The following is a 14,167-nucleotide window of genomic DNA, read 5'->3' as shown; positions in this document are numbered from 1 at the left end:
TACCCGCCTTGAAATCTATAATTACCCCTGGCACCCCAAAACCCATACCCATCCTATCCCTAAAATTATCCCTCCCCGGCACCCCAAAACCCATACCCACCCCACACCCTAAAATTACCCCCTGGCACCCCAAAACCCAATACCACCCTGAACCCTAAAATCACCCCCCTGGAGCCCCAAAACCCATGCCCGCCCTGAACCTTAAATTACCCCTGGCACCCCAGAAACCATACCCATGCTGAACCATAAATTCCCCCTTGCCCCCAAAATCCAAACCCACCCTGAACCTTAAAATTACCCCAGGCACCCCAAAACCCATACCCATGCTGGACCATAAATTCCCATCTGGCACCCCATAACCCATACCCACCCTGAACCCTAAAATTGCCCCTGACACCCCAAAACCCACACCTGCCCTGAAACCTAAAATTACCCCTGGCACACCAAAACACATACCCACGCTGAACCCTAAAATTAATCCCATGGCACCCCAAAACCCACACCCACCCTGTACCTTAAAATTACCCCTGGCACCCCAAACCCCATACCCATGCTGAACCATAAATTCCCCCCCGGCACCTCATAACCCATACCCACCCTGAACCATAAATTCCCCGCTGGCACCCCATAACCCATACCCACCCTGAACCCTAAAATTGCCCCAGACACCCCAAAACCCACACCTGCCCTGAAACCTAAAATTACCCCTGGCACACCAAAACACATACCCACACTGAACCCTAAAATGTCCCCTGGCACCCCATACCCACCCTGAACCCTAAAATAGCCCCCTGACATCCGAAAACCCACACCTGCCCTAAACCCTAAAATTACCCCTGGCACCCCAAAACCCATACCCATGCTGAACCATAAATTCCCCCGGCACCCCATAACCCATACCCACCCTGAACGATAAATTCCCCCCTGGCACCCCATAACCCATACCCACCCTGAACTCTAAAATTACCCACTAGCACCCCAAAAAAAAATGAACACTACAAACTTACACTACATTTGCATATTTGGAGGGGACTGTCCTCTTTGACGTTTCTATGTATGTAAGTCAAGAACAACATTCACAGTAACCTTGATATGCAGGCAGTAGGTAATGCTGTGCTGAAAATGGATTAAAGTTACTGGAACTTACACAAAAAACTGCTGCCTGCTCTTCTGATACTATACTGTGGAGTCTGGCTGATCAGCAGCACTGTGTCCTGGCATCCAGCCCCTCCCGAAGGTCTCACTGTGTAGCTCAATGTGGGTCAAATGCACAGACAGCAGGGGGAAAGGGATGGCCAGTGCGGGTGAAGCTTTTCCTTTGTAAATAATTCCTGCTGGCGCCATAGCCCAGGGTTTGCTGTCTGTGCAATTGTATGGAATACACATCTATACAAGTGCACAGACAGCACACCCTGTGCTAAGATGCCAGCAGAAATTCGTTTACAAAGGAAAAGCATCACCTTAACTGGCCATGCCTTCCCCCTGCTGTGCACATCTTCACACCCCATGCTCACAACCCATCAAGTGCTTAGGTGAAATCTCTGCCTTCAGGCAACGATTTCACCTCTGCGCCACTCTAAAGGAAACACAAGAGGTCAGGGCAGGGGGGTTCAGAGGGTCGCTGTCTGGCTCAGGCTGCTGGGCCTCTCAGAAATCATTAAAACAATCACATTCTCGGATCGGATGCGCAGCCTTCTTGCACCATTTCAGTGCGTGTCATCTTAGCCCGGGCAGAGGAGGTGACGGGGGGGGGGCTGAAGCCCGGTGAGCCCAATGGGTGTTGCGCGCCTGCCTTCAGAACCTCCCATAGATATGCCCAGCAAACTCTGTCAAACGCCTTGGCCGCATCGACAGCGACAACGGCCAAGGGTTCTGTCCTCTGTATAGCCAGGTCGATGTTACCTATAAGAAGCTGTATTTGTTCCTGTATATGTCTACCTGCAACAAACCCTTTCTGATCTGGATGTATTAACCTAGGTATCAGTTTGGCCAATCTCCCTGCAAAAATGCCCATAAAGATCTTATAATCGGCATTCAGCAGGGAGATTAGGTGGTAAGAGTCTGCCTTTTTTGGATCCTTGCCTGGTTTCAATATCAGAACTATTATTGCCTCTTTCCAAGTGTTAGGGACCTTTCCGTCCAAACCATAGATAGAATTAAAGGTATCTTCCATGGGTTCAAAGAGCTCCTCTTTGAGATGTTTATATATTTCACTCGGGAGCGCGTCTGATCCTGCAGCTTTCTTATTCTTAGATTTATTTATCTGAGCTACGATCTCCTCTGACGTAAAGGGCGCGTCTAAGTTGTTTTTGCTTTCTTCCGAGAGAACTGGGAGTTGTTTATTACTGAGAAATGACTGAATCTCACATGGTCGGGGAACCAGGTCTTCCCTGTACGGGTCTGAGAACATAGAGAGAAGACAGGTCTGTATATCTTCGGTCTTATTTGAAATTTCCCCGCCGGCATTTATTTTAAGTTCTTTTATGTAATTCCTAGCTCGGTCGGTTCTGGCTTTCCATGCTAATAAAGCACCAGCCTTTTCTCCATATTCATAATTCTGCATCTTATAAGTATCCCACTGTGCTCTACATTTGGCTTCCAGTCTCCCTTTATATTCTGATCTTGCCTCTTCCAACTTCCCCAAGATTTGAGTGAGTTGCTCCCGGTCCCCATTACTAGCACCATCTCTTTCTCTCTCCAAGCCCCTTATCCTCTCTTCGATACCCTTTAGTACCCCTGCTTCAATCTTGTTCTTATAACAGATGACTTCATGGAGTTTCCCCCTGAGCCAAGCTTTATAGGCGTCCCAAACTTCATCGGGTGTTGTTGAGTCGGAGTTCAACATGAAAAACTCCAAGGTCGAGGCCTGTACAGCGGCAATCACATCAGGGTCCTGCAGCTTGGTCCTATTAAGGGTCCACCTTAGTGACCGCCGCTGTACCTCCTTGATCTGATATACAATATATAAAGGTGCATGGTCAGACAGATGACTCGGGAGAACTGAGATCTCCCCTATGTTGGCTAATGAACCTCTATCTAAAAGAATATAGTCAATCCTGGAGGAATGACGGTACTTTTTGCTATAAAAGGTAAAACCTTTCTCGTTTCCTTTTATTTCCCTCCATAGATCAACTAGGTCCATATCATGGATCATATTAACTAATGCCCTACGTACCTTCACTGCACCTTTATAATGACTTAAATTAGACCTATCCTTAAGGGGGTCGATCAGAACATTAAAATCTCCCCCTATCACGTATGGTGGCGGCTCCAGCATCAATATCGATTGTAGTTTATGGATATAATCTGGATCGTCCGAATTTGGGCCGTAAAAAGAGGCACAGACCATATCACGATTTTCAAATGCTAATGTAGCGATCAACCATCTACCAGAAGAGTCTGACTGTGCTTTTTTTATATCGCATGGCGTCCCTTTTTTAATTAATATGGCAACCCCTCTATATTGGGCTGTTTGTTTTGAAGCGCTAAAGCTCTTTACCCAAGTAACTTTTGAAAAAATTGCGATGCTTTCTTCATAGCTCAAATGTGTCTCCTGTAATAGACATATTTGTGCAGTTGACAATTCTAAATGTTTAAGGATAAGCCTCTGCCTCCGAGGGCATCTTAAGCCATTGACGTTCCACAAGATAAATATTGCCCCCAATGGTACAGCGATCTTAGTGGGTCCAGTTAATTTCCTCCCTGCTACCTTAGAATAGAGAGCCCTATTATAGTTCCTGCCCGGTAACAGGTACTTGTCCATCTTGTATGCTGGGTTTGGACCAGGTGCGTACGTTGCGTGGTTAATCGCACTCAACTGAGAGGCCCAATAATACTGCCTGATACCCGGAAGCGCTATACCTCCGTCGTACCAGGTGAGCGTTAGCTTAGCAAGGTCGATACGCACATGTCCGTCCCAAACTAGCCGCCTCTGTAAGCTCTCCACCTCTCGAAAATAGCTTGCCGGAAAAATATCGAACGTATTCTGGAGCGCGTACAAAAATCGTGGCATGGACATCATTTAAAAAAGCGCCGCGCGCCTGAGCGGTGACAATGGAAGCCTATGCCAGCGCATAATGTCGAGTTTCAGCCTCTGAAGAGGGGGAAGCAGATTGCGTTCGTAGCAGACGGCGGGGTCCAGAGATATGAAAATCCCCAAGTATTTGAATCCCGTCTGCGAGACCTGGATAGGAAATCTACGAGGCAGAGGAGGGAGACCACCCGAAAGTACATTAACACAGGATTTAGTCCAATTGATGACTAAACCTGAGTTCTTTCTGAACAAAGTAAGCACGTCAAACAACACGTTAAGCGATTTTCGGGGGACGTGAGGTACAGCAAGATATCGTCTGCATAAAGCGATACTCGATCCTCAAAATCCGGGGTCCACTGGATACCCTTTATCGAAGGCTCCCATCGCAGCAAGGCAGCCAGTGGTTCCAGAGCGAGGGCAAAAAGTAGGGGGGACAATGGGCAGCCCTGCCGTATACCCCTCCCAAGGGTAAAAGAGTCAAACGGTTAACGACGACCTGAGCCAGCGGTTTCTCGTACAAAAGTTTCACCCACCCGATGAACCCGGAACCAAAACCAAATTTCGCGAGGGGGCACCAGAGATACAGCCATTCTATTGTGTCAAAGGCCATCGTGGCGTCTAAGGAAGCCAAAATGGCCGGCTCATGAAGAGACGCCGCCCTCGCGAGGACGCCATGTAAGCACCGCAGGTTAAGTGCAGTGTTGAGATGTGGGATAAAACCAGACTGATCCGGGTGGATCAGGTCACTAATTATCTTGATCAGTCGGTTAGCTAACAATTTGGCAAGAATTTTAGGTTCGGCATTTAAGAGCGAGATGGGTCTATAGGAAGCACAGCGATCCCGCGGCTTCCCCTTCTTGTGGATAACCACGATCGTAGCGAGACGCTGATTGATGGAAGGGAGCCAAGGTCTTGCGACTCCAGGAACATATCTCGAAGATACGGTGCCATTTTATCAGGACGCAGTTTGTATAGTTCAATGGGCAGACGATTGGGACCCATAGCCTTCCCAGGGCGAACGGAACGAGTGGCAATAGCAATCTCATCCGCCGAGAGTGGTGCATCCATTAAGTCTCTGTCAACCTCCGATAGGCGCGGCAATGCAATGTCGCTCAACAGCAGATGAGAATCTTCCTCTGCCCTATCAGAGACCGGAGAGTACACCGTTCAAAAGTATTCTACAAAACACTCAACAACTCAGCCGGATCTGTCACACACACTCCATCAAGTTTCTCAATCAAGGAACCACACGACTCGCCCTTTCTTTCTTATCGAGCCACACAATCAATTTACCAGCCTTGTCCCCAACATCATACAATCTATTCATTATTTTGGCAGCATCAGTCACCAGGGCTCTGTAATCTAGCTGCTTCAGGCCGAGGGAGTGTAGTTTAGCACGAGTCACGCCAACCTCAAGGTCACTCTCTAGCTCGGCTATTTCTGTCTCAAGACGAACAGTTTCTTCATATTTAGTTTTCTTAGCTCCAGCAATTAGCGACAGAGCCTGTCCACGGATAACCATCTTGAAGGCTTCCCACAAAGACACAGATGAGGACGCAGACTCCACATTTTCAAGAAAATAGTGATCAAAGGACTTTATCAAATCAACGCGGGTCTTGGGATTGCGAAAATACCAAGGGTTTATGGGAGCGACCCGTCCTTCGCCAAACACTTTAGTATCCATGCAGAGCCAAAAAGGGGAATGGTCCGATATGCCCCGGGCAAGGTGTCTAATTTCTCTAATAGAGGAGGATTGCGCCACCGGCATCAGGACGTAGTCAAGTCTGGAGAGACTGCCGTGGGCCCCAGAAGGGAAACTGTATTGCGTCTGCTCGGGATGCATCAACCTCCAACAGTCTACCAGACCAAAAGTCTCCAAAAACCCACTCAGCCATGATTGAGACTTGGTAAGGACTCTGGGGGGGTAGCGATCTACACTGCCAGAGACAACCGAATTGAAGTCTCCACCCATAACCAGGATACCATCAGGAAGCCCCAGCACTACACGCCCAATATCAGCAAAAGTAGAGGTCTGTAGACCCGGCGGGATGTATACGGTAATCAGTGAAACAGTCCTTCCCTCCCATCTGCCAGTGAGGGCGGCGTAGCGCCCCCTATCTTCAAGGATTACATTATCTATTTCCAAAGGGAGAGAGGACCGGACAAGGATGCCCACGCCCCTAGAACCAGAAGTAAATCCTGAGTGTGCAACAAGACGATACCCCCGCCTGTTCATGGCGTGACATGTATTCCCAATCAAATGTGTTTCCTGTAGGAGAACGACATCGGGGGGAGGCGACGCAAGAATTGTAGCACGACTCCCCGTTTTATTCTATCACCCAACCCATTGACATTCCAAGACATTAGCCTCAACCCACTACCCCCCATCCCGGCAAGGAATGCAGAATCCACCCCACAAAGAGCACAATGACCGGATCAAAGAAGAGAACAATACGTTGCCTTGAGAGAAAATAACAAACACACAAACTCCCCCCACAACCCCCAACTTGAACCCATTGTAACACCCCCCACCCTGCACCCCTGCTTTAGACTCAGAAGCCACCCCAACTTGCAGTGTGCCTGTCGCCCTGACATTAAACTAATCTACAAAAAGAAACCCGGAGAAGGAAAGAGTCTCGTTTCCCCCGCCACCCTCGGGCATACAACAGTAAAACACAATAGTATTAGAATCATCGAACCCAGCTGTGAGAAAAGTAAAATGTTCGGAAGTCGGGAACCACAGTGTCACTCTTGCTCCGGCGCACCACCCTCGGCACCACCAGGGTGCTCAGTTCGATCGTTCCGCGTAGGTAGAGAATCCAGCCAGTCACTAACACTTTCAGGACGGTCAAAGAAAAACGTCCGGTCCTCGTATTCAACATGAAGACTGGTTGGAAATAGCATCGCATATTTCAGGCCCACGTCTCGCAGTCTTCGCTGCACTCCCTGAAAACCCATCCTTTGCCCTTGAACAAGCAGGGTGAAGTCTGGGTAAAAGCTCACTGTTGTGTTTTCGAACTTTACTGGGCCGCTCATCCTCGAGGCCTGCAGGATAGCGTCTCTGTCTCTGAAATGGAAAAGCCTGGCAATGATAGGCCTCGGAGGGGCACCCGGCCGCGGTTTCCCACCCGGCACACGATGGGCACGCTCCACAGCGAAAATTTTGCTCAGACCTGTAGGGGCAAGGTGATTTAGGATGAGGTCTTCCACCAGGAGATCCGTTGCAGGATTTTCGGGGTTTTCAGGGACACCAATGATGCATATGTTGTTACGTCGGGCCCTGTTTTCAAAGTCCTCCAGTCGGTGAGACATGAGGTCGTTGGAGGATCGCAGATTGCCGATTTCAGCCTGTAGATCTGACACATCGGTCGTGAGGCTAGAGGTCTTTAAATCCAGCGACTTGACCCTTTCATTGGTCTTAGACAAGTCAGCTCTGATCAGGGTAACATCGATGGCCACCGTGTCGATTTTAACACCTTGGCTGCTGTGACTTTTCCCCTCCTGTGCTGCAAAGTAAGATTTACCATTGTTCATGACGAGCTCAGCTCATCATAAGCACAGCTCCACTGTGCCTTATGACGAGCTGAGCTCGTCATGAGCATGGAAGGGGTTAAGAGCGAGAGCTTCATATTGCTGGCCAATGGAAGCCTTCATGTTGGCAATGGGGCCCATGACATCCTGGAGAGACAATTCAGTCAGCGCAGCCGGGTCTTCCTTGGCTTCTTCCGGAGCACGGCTGGTGCCACCGGGGGACCCTTTAGGATGGGTATAGCGGTCCATGACGTTAGTTTGGATCGGTCCCCCGCGTAGAGGCGTCTTGATTTTCCGCTTCTCGTTGTCGGCCCTGTTAGCCATCTTGGAAAATGTGCCCCGGAGGGGCCCGTAAGACCTGGTGAAAATGGCCGTTCGCGGGCAGATCACCAGAGTCTACAAAAGTGAGCTCAAGTGGCAGGGGTGACAATGTAGCTCGATACAGGAGCACTCACGACCGAAGGCACACGATGAAGAGGCAGAGCCAGGCTAGACCTCGGAAAAACCGGAACCGTCTTGCAATCTGATAGTGCCAGGACCCAAAAGCGAAACTGAAAGTTGGTTCAAGGCTACTGGGGGGAGCCCCTCAGCCGCTGTTGTTCAACTACGTCCCGGCGTCCTAGCTTGCCAAGCCCCCGGCTTCACCATGGGGTGGGCCTCAAAAGTTCAGATGAACGTAACTGCGGTTCCCAAAGTCCAAATTAAATTTTCAAAAGAGCAGAAACGTTAGCTGAGGCTCATCTCCAATAACCCGTCTTCAGAACCAGGATAATTTCAGGATATGTGTGAAGAGCGGCGAGGGTCTCGGGAGCCCTGTGCTCACGCGGCCATCTCAGATGCTCGCGTAGCTCCTCCCCCTCGCATTTGGCTATGTTTATATGAATTTGAAGGAGAGAGGAAAAGCTGTTTATACTGCATTACACAATAAACACAGAGTAAAACTTAACCTGAGTGGCATTTCCATCGGGGGCAATCTCTTTGTTTGAATGTTTGAGCGGCAGGTCCAGCCGCGGAAACACCCCACTGCTGGAGAGCAGGTCTACGGCGCTTGAAATTCAAGACACCGAGAGAAGGTAGAGTCCAGTTGTTGCGGGACTTGGTAATGGCAGAATGTGCAGCTTGCCATCTCAATCAACCCACCGGAGCAAGATAACATTTTAAATTCACGAAGACGGCAATACTTACCTGTGGATACATCAAGTTCCAGGATGCAATGGGGCACACGCCCACTAGGGCGGGACTTAGAGACTTTAATAGTGGATTCCACGATGGCTGCTGTCATCTCGTTTTGCCAGTGAACAAGAAAACAGTGGTGTTTGAAACGCGTTTGGCTATGTTTATATGAATTTGAAGGAGAGAGGAAAAGCTGTTTATACTGCATTCCGCAATAAATACAGAGTAAAATTTACCTGAGTGGCGTTTCCAACGGGGGCAATCTCTTTGTTGGAATGTTTGAGCAGCAGGTCCAGCCGCGGAAACGCCCCACTGCTGGAGAGCGGGCCTACGGCGCTTGAAATTCAGGACGCCGAGAGAAGATAGAGTCCAGTTGTTGCACGACTTGGTGATGGCAGAATGTACAGCTTTGGAGAGGGCAATGAAATGCCCCAACCGACCGCACAATTGCATGGCGCCTGTCTGGCTCACATTTCCTTCATCCTATTTCTTTTTGTCCATAATTTTACTGCTTCAACTATTTTGAATCTGTTTATCTGCAATAGTCATCCGATACTGTCATCCACACTACAGGTGTTAATGCCATTTTACAAGTTTCTAGTGAGAATGCTGTGCCCATCCGGACCTCTTGCAAAATCACGACAGATGCAGGGGTTCTTCAAAAACAGCGTTTATTAAAAACCAATGCATTTCGAGCATCAAGTGCTCTTCATCAGGGTGCGCTGGAAATAAAAAAAAAAATACACATTTATTAACTACATTTAAAGTGCGAATTATGTAACATGATCAACCTTTTATCAACACTTAGAACTGAATCCCTGCTTCAAAACAAAACTGTCCAATAATATCATGCAAAGAATAGTCTCCGAGGGCATTTAAAACTAATCTTGTGTTATGACAGGTAATTCCACTACAACAACCCATTTAACTAAATCTGATCTCCCCCTTGCCTAGAGTCTATATTGAACTCCTGCTCTCGAAGTAACCGCTCTCTATATTCTGACGTGCCGTTCCATCTTAACGCCCCGCCTTCCTTATTTCATTCACTCCATACTTGTTTAACCCATCTCGCAAACACATGCATCATCAATCATTCTCTCACCTTCCATGCTCTCTCATAAACATTAATTCACTACGCGGTCTCCCTCACTTCTTCAAGATGGTCCTCCCTCTCTCATTCTTGCAACACTCATTTCTCAGATATCACGTAAATCACTCAGAACCTAAAACGAACGAACAAACATGTAACCTAGCTACTCATGAACCTCTCAACCTCATTAACAATAAAAACAAAACATTTGATCTTTCATTCCCTCCTGTGCACATATTTCACAACTAACAGCGTCCCCTATCTGATCTCATGCATCCATGTACCTGCTTCTGGCGGGTTTCATTACTTCGTCAGCCCGATTCATCTCACTAAATGGCCATGGTGATCACCCTTATTTAAATCCCTCCCTCTCCAAGTCCCTCCTACTAATTAAGGTAGTAATTACTAGTTTCCCGCCGAAGTGGCGCTTTCTACGTGAACCTGCACTATCCTAAAGGACTACAATTCCCATGTCACAGTTCTTTCTAATGTTAAAAACGTTAGTTACTCCGCTTGTAAATACAGTTCTTTCATCTATGTTTCATGCACAATATTTCCGAGTGCAAAACCACTCTCCAGCTATAATGTCCCGGTAAACATAGTTTCTTCCAGGAACCCAGGTGTGTGCTCCGTACGTGTGGAAAATCTCCTCAGTCTTTTTTACTCTTCTGTGATTGGTGGGTCCTTGGAGAGGGCAATGAAATGCCCCAACCGACCGCACAATTGCATGGCGCCTGTCTGGCTCACATTTCCTTCATCTTATTTCTTTTTGTCCATAATTTTACTGCTTCAACCATTTTGAATCTGTTTATCTGCAATAGTCATCCGATACTGTCATCCACACTACAGGTGTTAATGCCATTTTACAAGTTTCTAGTGAGAATGCTGTGCCCATCCGGACCTCTTGCAAAATCACGACAGATGCAGGGGTTCTTCAGAAACAGCGTTTATTAAAAAACAATGCATATCGAGTATCAAGTGCTCTTCATCAGGGTGCGCTGGAAATAATACAAAAATTACACATTTATTAACTACATTTAAAGTGCGAATTATGTAACATGATCTACCTTTTATCAACACTTAGAACTGAATCCCTGCTCTAAAACAAAACTAACTGTCATGCGGTCCAATAATATCATGCAAAGAATAGTCTCCGAGGGCATTTAAAACTAATCTTGTGTTATGACAGGTAATTCCACTACAACAACCCATTTAACTAAATCTGATCTCCCCCTTGCCTAGAGTCTATATTGAACTCCTGCTCTCGAAGTAACCGCTCTCTATATTCTGACGTGCCGTTCCATCTTAACGCCCCGCCTTCCTTATTTCATTCACTCCATACTTGCTTAACCCATCTCGCAAACAATCCGACCAGCACGCAAATGTGGAACTTTAGAATTATCGGATGAAATTACATTGAAGAAGTAAAGAAACGGAGTGCTCCCCACCCCCAATTTCTTTGATTACAGAATGTACAGCTTGCCATGTCAATCAACCCACCGGGGCAGGATAACATTTTAAGTTCACGTAGACGGCAACACTTATCTGTGGATACATCAAGTTCCCGGATGCAATGGGGCACACACCCACTAGGGCGGGACTTCGAGACTTTAATAGTGAGTTCCACAATGGCTGCTGTCATCTCGTTTTGCCAGTGAACAAGAACACAGTGTTATTTGAAACGCGTTTGGCTATGTTTATATGAATTTGAAGGAGAGAGGAAAAGCTGTTTATACTGCAATCCGCAATAAACACGGAGTAAAACTTTACCTGAGTTGCGTTTCCATCGGGGGCAATCTCTTTGTTGGAATATATATATATATATATATTCACTGAAAAAAACATAGGTTTCACACACGTTATAGTTAGCAATTAACATTTAAAAAACCTTGCAAATTCATTGAAAAAACCATAGGTTTCACACATGTTATTGTTATTGTTATCTGAGTTTTGTATAGCGCCAAATCACCGTCAGGTCTCTAGGCGTTTCTGACAAATGCAATAACAGCAGTTGGATAGGTGAACAGAGGGTTCAGATGTAACAGCCTTGCTCAAATAGAACAGAAAGCTTCCCTATACAAGAGCGTTTTCAATTATTTCCTGAAGAAGAGGAGGTTAGTTTCTTTGCGGAGGGGCTCCGGTAATTTGTTCCACATCTGTGGGGCTTGGACAGAAAGGGATCTCCCACCCTTAGTTGCCATTTTGAAACACGGTCACAACAACAATTGGGAGTTGGAGGATCTCAGCGCTCGCTTGAGATTATAGAACTCAGGCCGTTCTTTTATATAGGCAGGCGCATGCCCATGGATTGCCTTATGGGCGATGCATAGGCTTTTGAATTCCACCCTTTGCTTTATAGGGAGACAATGTAGCCTTTGCAGTAATGGGGAGGCATGGGTCTGTCTGGGTGATCTAAATATTAACCGTGCTGCATCGTTCAGAATAACCTGCAGGCGGTTGATCAGATTTTTCGGCAAACCTAGATAGAGTGCGTTCCCATAATCAATCCTTGAGATTATTGTTGCCGAAACAATAGTTTGGAGCATATTTAGGGAAAGTAGGGGAACTGGCTTGCGCAACTGTATAATCAGGTTGGTACAGGTTCCGACAACGGAGGATACTTGGCTAGCCATTGTCAGCTCATGTTCGATCTTGATACCAAGGCTTTTTATGATGGGGCATGGTTTTGGGGTGGGGCCAAGCTCTTGGGGCCAGAACAAATCCCTCCAGGGCAAGGTAGCAGTTGAAACCACCAGGACCTCCGTTTTTTCAGGATTTATTTTCAGCAAATTTGCCATCATCCAGCTCACCGTGAACCTGAGTATGTTCTGGGCCTGGGTCTGAGCCGATGTTGTGTTGTCGATACTCCGCAACAGCTGAGTATCATCAGCATAGTTAAAAATTCTGCAGCCCATGTTAGCTAGGGAGTCTATCAGTGGTTGTATATAGAGGTTAAATAAAAGTGGTGATAGTGCAGACCCCTGAGGGACTCCACACTCAAGAACACCCACCTCAGATATACAATCCGCTAATTGAATCCTCTGGGTCCTCCCTGACAAAAATGATTTTAGCCATTGAAAGGCTAGGTCCTTTATCCCAAACGCAGCCAGTCTGTCCAGGAGCAGGGCATGGCTGACAGTATCAAATGCCGCTGAAAGATCTAAAAGTATCAGGGCACTTGGTTTTTTACCGTCAGCCATGCATCTAAGCTCATCCAGCACCGAGAGCATTAATAACTCGGTGCTATGATGTGCACGGAACCCCGCTTGACGTTCCTGGAGTAGATGATGTGACTCCAGGAACGAAGACAGGGATTTTAGCACATGTTGTTCCAGGATCTTGGACAGAAAAGGCAGCTGGGATATTGGCCTATAGTTTTTGAAACAGGCCGGGTCCGACCCCGTTTTTTTTATCAGGGGCTTGACTCGGGCCTCTTTAAAGCTAGCTGGTAGAAGACCTGTATCCAGTGAGTTGTTTAAGAGGCAGATGATATGATCCTCTAGAACAGGAAGCGCCAGACGGAAGATTCCGGGGGAGGCAAGGATCTGTAGGGGAGCCTGACTTGGTTGTATTCATAAATTGCCCAAGAATTGTAGAATCTATACCTGGAAACCTAGTGATGGTGGATTTCGGAGGGATTTGAGGGGCCTGTAGTGTAAAGGAAGTATTAGGAGTGTCCTTCTTAATGTCTGACAGAATGGTTGCCACTTTCTCAAAGAAGTAACATTGAAAGGTATTGCAGTCTATCGTTATTTCCACCTTTTCATCTTTCTTACTCAGTTCTTTTAGGATTGTGAATGTTTCTTTCTGTACATTGGTTGCATTGTTTATACGAGTTTCCTAGTAATCCCCTTTAGCTGACACAATGAGTTTTTTGTATACATTCAAAGATATTTTATACTGTTCTCGGTCTTTACTATCTTTTGTCTTCCTCCAACATCTAACAAGATGGCGAAGCTTTCTTTTATGATCCCTCAGAAGAACATGTTATAGTTAGCTGGACATTTCACTCATACAAAACCTTTGAAATTACCCCGTTATAGTTAGTTCAGCTAACTATAACTTGCGCACCCGCATTGCACTGCTGATGATGTCACATATTACATCACTCATGACATGGTCAGTGACATCACTCATGACATCACTGATGACATCTCAAATGACATTATAGTTAGCTGAACTAACTATAACAGGGGAATTTCAAAAGTTTTATATGAGTGAAATGTCAATCTATAACATGTGTGAAACGAATGATTTTTCCAATGAATTTGCAAGGTTTTTTAAATGCTAATTCCTAACTATAACGTGTGTGAAACCTATGTTTTTTTCAGTAAATTTGC

Source organism: Lissotriton vulgaris, chromosome 6, assembly GCF_964263255.1.
Source record: "Lissotriton vulgaris chromosome 6, aLisVul1.2, whole genome shotgun sequence".
In the NCBI taxonomy this organism is placed as follows: domain Eukaryota; kingdom Metazoa; phylum Chordata; class Amphibia; order Caudata; family Salamandridae; genus Lissotriton; species Lissotriton vulgaris.
The sequence above is the reverse complement of the archived record's forward strand: the minus strand, read 5'-3'. Positions refer to the sequence as shown.